This window comes from Bubalus bubalis, chromosome 6 (genome assembly GCF_019923935.1).
Source record: "Bubalus bubalis isolate 160015118507 breed Murrah chromosome 6, NDDB_SH_1, whole genome shotgun sequence".
Classification (NCBI taxonomy): Eukaryota; Metazoa; Chordata; class Mammalia; order Artiodactyla; family Bovidae; genus Bubalus; species Bubalus bubalis.
In genome coordinates, this window is record NC_059162.1 from 56,689,046 (window position 1) to 56,697,778 (window position 8,733).

General features: G+C 44.1%; 1 long non-coding RNA gene across 1 annotated transcript; it reads right to left on the reverse strand.

Moving 5' to 3' along the window:
• Positions 1-3,078: 3,078 nt before the first annotated feature.
• Positions 3,079-7,564, reverse strand: LOC123334074. The gene is made up of 3 exons (XR_006551833.1): positions 7,233-7,564; positions 6,491-6,609; positions 3,079-3,152 (listed from the first exon to the last, which is right to left on the reverse strand). It is a non-coding gene; the product is annotated as an uncharacterized LOC123334074 (long non-coding RNA).
• Positions 7,565-8,733: the final 1,169 nt, after the last annotated feature.

Sequence of the window (8,733 nt, forward strand, 5' to 3'; positions counted from 1 at the left end):
ATGGGAAGGAGGCAGAATCCCTCCAGTTCCTCAAAAGAGGCGGGAAGTAGCAGAAATGAGTCAGTTCTGTACAGGTCTTGCTGCAGGGAGTAACTTAGTGCAGCTGCAAACCTACTGGGTCAGTGACTGGGAACAGAGTGGGAACTTGGGAGGATGGTGTGGACAGATGACCTGGGACAGAGGCCCCTTCTCTCCACTTCCTGTCACCACCACCACCACCCTCTGTGCTACTGTGGCAATAACGAACCATCCAGAATAGGGACACAATCCCCAAGGATAGAAAACGATCTAGAAGTAACCAGAAGTGTCTGCCACCAAGCAGAAGGGGAACTGAAATGGAACTGACATTGCACACTTAAGCTGTGGTTCTAGATTGGGGCTCTCTTCTCAGGTGGGTGAGGTCACAAAGTTGGGCAGAGGAAGCATGCCCTTTAGACTGTGCAGGACACACCGTGACCTCTAGGGGGCAGTCAAAGCCTCCCCTACCTCCCTGCATCCCAAGGAAGAGAAGAACCTGACTCATCTGGGTCCTGAGTGGGAGAGGGCGTAGGTGTCAGCTGAAGAAGGAGTGGTTAGCAGAACTGGAGCATGTGGGAAACCCCCTTTCATCATTTCTCTTCTCAGTTCAGTTCAGTCGCTCAGTCGTGTCCGACTCTTTGTGACCCCATGAATCGCAGCAGCCAGGCCTCCCTGTCCATCACCAACTCCCAGAGTTCACTCAGACTCATGTCCATCGAGTCAGTGATGCCATCCAGCCATCTCATCCTCTGTCGTCCCCTTTTCCTCTTGCCCCCAATCCCTCCCAGCATCAGAGTCTTTCCAATGAGTCAACTCTTCACATGAGGTGGCCAAAGTACTGGAGTTTCAGCTTCAGCATCATTCCCTCCAAAGAAATCCCAGGGCTGATCTCCTTCAGAATGGACTGGTTGGACCTCCTTGCAGTCCAAGGGACTCTCAGGAGTCTTCTCCAACACCACAGTTCAAAAACATCAATTCTTTGGTGCTCAGCTTTCTTCACAGTCCAACTCTCACATCCATACATGACCATAGGAAAAACCATAGCCTTGATGAGATGGACCTTTATTGGCAAAGTAATGTCTCTGCTTTTGAATATGCTATTTAGGTTGGTCATAACTTTTCTTCCAAGGAGTAAGCGTCTTTTAATTTCATGACTGCAATCACCATCTGCAGTGATTTTGGAACCCCAAAAAATAAAGTCAGCCACTGTTTCCATTGTTTCCCCATCTATTTCCCATGAAGTGATGGGACCAGATATCCCAAACCTCTGAGCAACGGATAGAGGGAGGCAGGGTCCAGAGACAGGAGAAAGTCTCTTCCCACCCTCCACCAAGAAAGTCTGGAAGCAACCCCTCCCCCACCCCCACCTCTTGCAACACTCAGAGAGGCTGAAAAGCTGGGCGTCCAGTGTTGCATCATTTCTTTGGGGCTGGAATCCTCCTGCCTCAGAGGCCTTCAAGGCTAAGGCTGGGCAGGGACTGGGAAGCCAGGAAGGGGCCTCCAGCGGGGAAGACCAGCACCTGGTATTTCACTGAACAGGGAGGAAGTTTGGTTTCCAGGCAGAGAAGATGCAAATAACAGACATTAAAAAAAAATAATAATAATACAGGGGACATACATTTTGTGTGTGTGCCACTTAAAATCTCATAGTGGGGATCCCTGAGACCGGGTCCTGGGATTCCCCATAGTGACCCTCTGGGTCATGCAGGTGTCAATCAAGTGTCTCCTTTGGTTCTGACCTCAAAGAAGCTCTCCATATGCAAAGAATGTACTTCAGACTGGGGTTTTAGGAGCAGAAGGTCTTCATTACTGTATAATTCTGGGACAACCTCTTAATAGGAAACTACTTAAGAGAGAACATTTACAACAAACAGAAGGTGGGGGAAAGGGTTGTTTGGGGCTTGAACTTGAGAAATAAAACTCAAAATTATGAAATTAAGCTTTTAAAATCTTATACTAAATGCAATTTCAGTTATAATTACAAATACACAATCTTAGACTGAAAAAAACGAGCCATTCATTTTGGGGAATAAATTTTCAAAATATTTGTACAACAGCACTGCCTTTTTTGCTTTGTATTTTACTTTCATGGCCAGTCTTCCTTGAAAGGACATGTACCCAAAAGTATGCAAGCGCTTCAAGAGTTTTCCCAAAGGCTTCTCATAGTGGTTAATAGGTGTATGTTTCCCTTTGAAGTGTCTCTGGGGTCACTGTCTCTGCTGATTCTTAATTTTTCCTGTTGTTAACTGGTGCACCTCCGTCATGCCCCTATTTTTCATTGCTATGATTTGAGCAATTTTCCAACTTCATTCTTCTTGATCCTTTGCAAGATTTGAAATTTGACTTTGAAATAGATTTGCATAGCTTGCATTGTCCTGTCAGGTGTTTATAATATCCCAGTCATCAGAAGACTGAGCCAAAAAGGGCTTCGTGGGATTTATGGTGGCTGTCCATGAACAAATATTTTTGTGTTATCATGGCTTTCATGTCCCTCCACAATCTTCTAACTACAGGGACTCCAATAATGAATATTTGGATAACCTTGATAATTATATTATTAAAATAAGGGGGAAAGCACTACATTTCCACATGAAGAGCTGCTATTTTGTGGTTTGGTTTGGTTTTGAACTCTTCCCTTTCCTTGCTCCTTCCTCTCTTGGCCTTTTGGAGGAGGACCTCCAGCAGCTTCAGCCTCTAGTTGAGGCCTTAAATTGGCAGTTTGGAATAATTCCTAAGCGTTTTCATGAGATCCAAGGAAGTTCACCAAGTAGGAGCTTCGGGGCTTCGCTGGTGGTAGGAGTCCACCTGGTGCAGGAGATACAGATTCAACCCCTGATCCGGGAGGATCCCACATGCCTCCAGTCAGCTAAGCTGGTGCACCACAACTACTGAGCCCATAGGCTGCGACTCCTGAAGCCCACAAGCCTAGAGCCTGTGCTCCACAGCAAGAGACGCCACCGCAACTAGAGAGCGGCTCCTGCTCATGGCAACTAGAGAAAGCCCTCCCACAGCAACAAAAATCCAGTGCAGCCAAAAATAAATAAATATGTATTTTTTTAAAAAAGGTAGGAGCTTGAACAATGATAGGAGGTGGAAGCTCTCATTGAAAAGAGCTTGTCTGGGTGTCCATGGAGCTAGAAATAAAAAACAGTGAAGAGGACAGTATAAATAACATAATCAGTATCTTTAACAAGAAATAAAGAGTGTCATTAGAAAATACTTGTATTTGTTCCTGCCTTGCTGCCCATTTAGACCAACACTGTGGGCTATTGTCCCTACCTCCCTGTGAAATCTCAGGCGCCCTAGAGCTTATCCTTTCAGCTGAGATAAGTCTCTGTTCATTTCTAATCACAGGAAGAGACACAGTCCAGGAAACAACATGTCCGGTTCCACCTAACAATTGAAAACACCAACTCACTTCTCCCCTCCTGCTCCCAGTGTTGGGAGATGGGGTGGAGGTGGGGCTAAGGGGTAAAGGGCTCTATAAGAGTGAAGGATGGTTTTCTCAGTGTGTATGCCCAGCAGTGGGATTGCTGGATCATAAGGCATGTCTATTTCCAGTTTTTTAAGGAATCTCCACACTGTTCTCCATAGTGGCTGTACTAGTTTGCATTCCCACCAACAGTGTAAGAGGGTTCCCTTTTCTCCACACCCTCTCCAGCATTTATTACTTGTAGACTTTTGGATTGCAGCCATTCTGACTGGCGTGAAATGGTACCTCATAGTGGTTTTGATTTGCATTTCTCTGATTATGAGTGATGCTGAGCATCTTTTCATGTGTTTGTTAGCCATCTGTATGTCTTCTTTGGAGAAATGTCTATTTAGTTCTTTGGCCCATTTTTTGATTGGGTCATTTATTTTTCTGGAGTTGAGCTGTAGGAGTTGCTTGTATATTCTCGAGATTAGTTGTTTGTCAGTTGCTTCATTTGCTATTATCTTCTCCCATTCTGAAGGCTGTCTTTTCACCTTGCTAATAGTTTCCTTTGATGTGCAGAAGCTTTTAAGGTTAATTAGGTCCCATTTGTTTATTTTTGCTTTTATTTCCAATATTCTGGGAGGTGGGTCATAGAGGATCCTGCTGTGATGTATGTCAGAGAGTGTTTTGCCTATGTTCTCCTCTAGGAGTTTTATAGTTTCTGGTCTTACGTTTAGATCTTTAATCCATTTTGAGTTTATTTTTGTGTATGGTGTTAGAAAGTGTTCTAGTTTCATTCTTTTACAAGTGGTTGACCAGAGTTCCCAGCACCACTTGTTAAAGAGATTGTCTTTAATCCATTGTATATTCTTGCCTCCTTTGTCGAAGATAAGGTGTCCATATGTGCGTGGATTTATCTCTGGGCTTTCTATTTTGTTCCATTGATCTATATTTCTGTCTTTGTGCCAGTACCATACTGTCTTGATAACTGTGGCTTTGTAGTAGGGCCTGAAGTCAGGTAGGTTGATTCCTCCCGTTCCATTCTTCTTTCTCAAGATCGCTTTGGCTATTCGAGGTTTTTTGTTTTTCCATACAAATTGTGAAATTATTTGTTCTAGCTCTGTGAAGAATGCTGTTGGTAGCTTGATAGGGATTGCATTGAATCTATAGATTGCTTTGGGTAGTATACTCATTTTCACTACATTGATTCTTCCAGAAGGGAAAGAGACACGAGTACCCCAATGTTCATCGCAGCACTGTTTATAATAGCCAGGACATGGAAGCAACCTAGATGTCCATCAGCAGATGAATGGATAAGAAAGCTGTGGTACATATACACAATGGAGTATTATTCAGCCATTAAAAAGAATACATTTGAATCAGTTCTAATGAGGTGGATGAAACTGGAGCCTATTATACAGAGTGAAGTAAGCCAGAAAGAAAAACACCAATACAGTATACTAACGCATATATATGGAATTTAGAAAGATGGTAACAATAACCCTGTGTACGAGACAGCAAAAGAGACACTGATGTATAGAACAGTCTTATGGACTCTGTGGGAGAGGGAGAGGGTGGGAAGATTTGGGAGAATGGCATTGAAACATGTAAAATATCATGTATGAAATGAGTTGCCAGTCCAGGTTCGATGCACGATACTGGATGCTTGGGGCTGGTGCACTGGGATGACCCAGAGGGATGGAATGGGGAGGGAGGAGGGAGGAGGGTTCAGGATGGGGAACACATGTAAACCTGTGGCGGATTCATTTTGATATTTGGCAAATCTAATACAGTTATGTAAAGTTTAAAAATAAAATAAAATTAAAAAAAAAAAAAGAAATAAAGAGATTGGACTAAAAAAAAAAAAAAAAAAAAAAAAAAAAAAAAAAAAGAGTGAAGGATGGGCAGGGAGGAAGGGGTTAGGGAGGGAACTGCCCCTGGGTTGGGCGTGGTCATCTGTGACCGAGGGTGAGGGTGGTTCTGTAATTTCTTTTCCAAGCTGGACGTAACTTCAAGATTGAAAGTAGAGAGAGGGGTTCTGGCTTTGGCAGACTTCACAGCTTGGTCCTCTCCTGAAGTTCTGCTAACGCAGACCCTGAGTCCTCCTCTGCCCAGATGCTTATGGCCACCTCCAGCCTCTGATGCTCTGCAGACCCTTCCCCACCCATTCTCTTATGGGGTCCCACTGATTCTCCAGAAGCTCCTCTTAGTCCTGGAAGACACCTCCAAGCCACCCTTCCATGCAACTCCTCAGGTCTTTGGGAAACTCCTCAGACCTGCTGGTGAGGGAGAGGGTGCCAGCGAACATACACAAAAAATTCTTCTGAAAGAATTTTTCTCTCTAATCTCTGCTACTTTTTTTGGCCTCTTAATCTTCTGATGATCAACGAATGGTTGGAACACCAGTTCTCTGGGTCATCTTTGCATGTTCTGCTTTGGTGGCCAGCATCTCACTGCAAAAAATGGAAGAAACTGGCACTTGTCTTAAGTTGAAACTATCACAGAAAGGGTCTGTTTCACCATCCTTTTATAACAACAAAAACAATGCTAACAGTAGTAGTTGCTTTCTCCTGCCATCCTATAAACTAGTGACTATTACAGGATCATCTCATTTAATCCTTACAATTCCATGAGCTAGGCTCTATTATTAACTATATTTTAGAGATGAAAAAAATGAAAGAGAAGTTAATTTGCTGCACATCACACACTTGGTAATGAGCAGAGATTCACACTCATATTTCTCTCCCCATGAGGCGATGTTGGAATTCAGAACTCTGAGTCTCTCAAAGAGACTCTGCTCATGAGTAACTGTTGGGGTCCATTAATTGTACCCTTCTGCGTGGTAAGTTTAGAACCAGTTGAGGGATCAAAACATCAGCTCTATTGCTGGAAAAGCTGGCTGGGGGGATGCAGCTGAGTTTATAACCAAAGGAGGCTTCCTACTCCTTTTCCTCTGAGTTGATCTTACTCCCTTTTCCCACCCAACCACTGGTCAGATGCTCAGTAATGGAGCCACTGAAGTTCACTTGCCATAGGGGTTGTGGGGGAGGCACATACAGATTGAAGTGCAGTCTCCTTGTGGTTCAGCAGATCTCAAAGGCAGACTGGTGTTCGCTGCTCCTCCAAGAGGAATCAGCTTCCTAGGCTGTTAGGCCAGCCAGCCACACCTGCCTGTTCTGGGAGGACAAAAGATGGGGTTGAGAGACATGAGGAGTTCTGAGAGGCTTAGTGTACTAGAACCGGGGCTCTGTTTGGAGAGGAAGAGTCTGAGGTCAAGAGGGGCCTAGAAACAAAGGAAGAACTTGGAATTGTTCATGTATGTGCCATTGGCTTTAAAGGGCTGGCCTGCAAATGGGAAGTTAACTGGAAGAGTACAAAGCAGCAGAAGAAAGTCTAGGTCTTTTCCCTGCTTCTGTGGAGCACAGGATGATTCAAGGGCCAGCCCAGAGTGTTCCCATTTCCCCCTGCCTCTTACCTCTCGGGTAGAATGTGGTACTAGGCATAGGGACTTGTGGCCACTGAATGTTTTGTCTATGTTCACAAAATCACTCAGAGGTTTTATCCATCTCCTACCTCCTCAGCAGGAGGGGCCCCATGAGCTAGAGAACCACCCTATCCCAATCCCTTCCCACCCCCATATTAGTCCTCTATGGCTGCTGAATCTAATTACCACGAACACAGTGACAAAACAGAGATTTATAATTTTACAGTTCTTGAAGTCAGATGGCTGAAATAGGTCTCACTGGGCTAAAATCAAGGTGTCGTCAAAGCTGTTTCTCTCTGGAATCCATTTTCTTACCTTTTTAGCCTCTAGAGGCTGCCCATATTCTTTGGCCCCCTTCTGACAAATCCAGAAACAGCAAGTTGAGTTTTTCACATTGCATCCCCTGACAGATTTTTCTTCCTCTTCCATCTTTTAAGAAGTCTTGTGATTACACTGGGCCCACCTGAATAATTCAGGCTAATCTCCTGATTTTAAGGTCAAGTGTTAAGCAAACTTAATTCCGTCTGCAACCTTAATTCTCCCTTGCTATGTAGCATCACACATTCACAGGCACTGGGGGTTAGGGCATGGACATCTTTGGGAGGTCATTATTTACACACACACACACACACTTACTCTCTCTCTCACTTGCTCTCTCTCTCTCTCCAAAAGAAGACATTTGAACAATGAGTTCACTCTTATCTACTGGCTTCTGCATCTGCTATATATGATCCCTCCTCTACATAAGGCTGATTTTTACTTTTTCGGACATTAAAGATTCATTGGTGATTTTTCTAATCTTCTATTAAGTTGGGAAGCCTTTAACCCAATTAGGAACAGCATGTCACATTCAGATGTGATTTCAAGCCAGTTCTTACTCTATTTCCATTGCCATCAGCTGAGCCCGTCCCCACCTGCTCTCCCCGGGAAGCATGCTCCAAAGAGTCTGTCCCAGCCTCCACAGCCACATCTGCAGTTTTCAGAGCAGCTTCCTAGCCATGTAAGTGTTAACTGCATGATTAAAGATCATGAGAAGAAAGAAATATTTTATATTTTTAAAGCCCCGCAGTTATCAATCTTTATTACAAAAAACATATGTGCCTCCCCTTCTGCAGTAGACGCGTTCCTCACTGGGTATATGTAAATCAAATTCTTTACAAATTGAGTCATATTTTAAATACACTAGGGGAGCTGGCTATTTAAAGGGATCCTGCTGTGAGCCTTTTAAGCCAAGAGGCTGTTTGTGATGCTAATTTTCACCCCTTAATTTGTCTGTTTTGTAGGTGCAGATTTTCATAAAATCCCCCCAATTCACAAACCAAAGCCAGACACACCTGTATCCTATATTTCAAGGGTATCTTTTTCATAAGAGCTCACAAAACTGTCAGGTGGATTATCTCATTTATCTTCCAACATTCTTCCAAAGGAGTTTGGGGCAGTCATTATTATCCTCAAAGGAGGTGTAACTCTCTCCCCAACAGCCACTGCCTTGCAGGGGGCCCCATGAAAGGAGAAGTCTGCTCAGCTGAGAGCCATTTATTTTCCAATTAACAACGGGCTCCATCCTGGGAGGAGTGCTTCCGGAGGTTTTCTTCAGAGTCTAGAATGTTCTTTTTGGTTACTCATTGTCACTATTGTTTAGAGAGGGAAACTGAGGAACAAAGAAATCAAGTGCTTTATCAATGTCTGAAATGTCTACTGAATGCCCACTATGCACGAGACACAATGTTGGAGTTGCGTGGCCTAAGTGTCAAGATGGCCAGCAAGGCCTGACTGAGAGCTGACCACTCAGGGGGCAACACAGGCAGGTTGACAG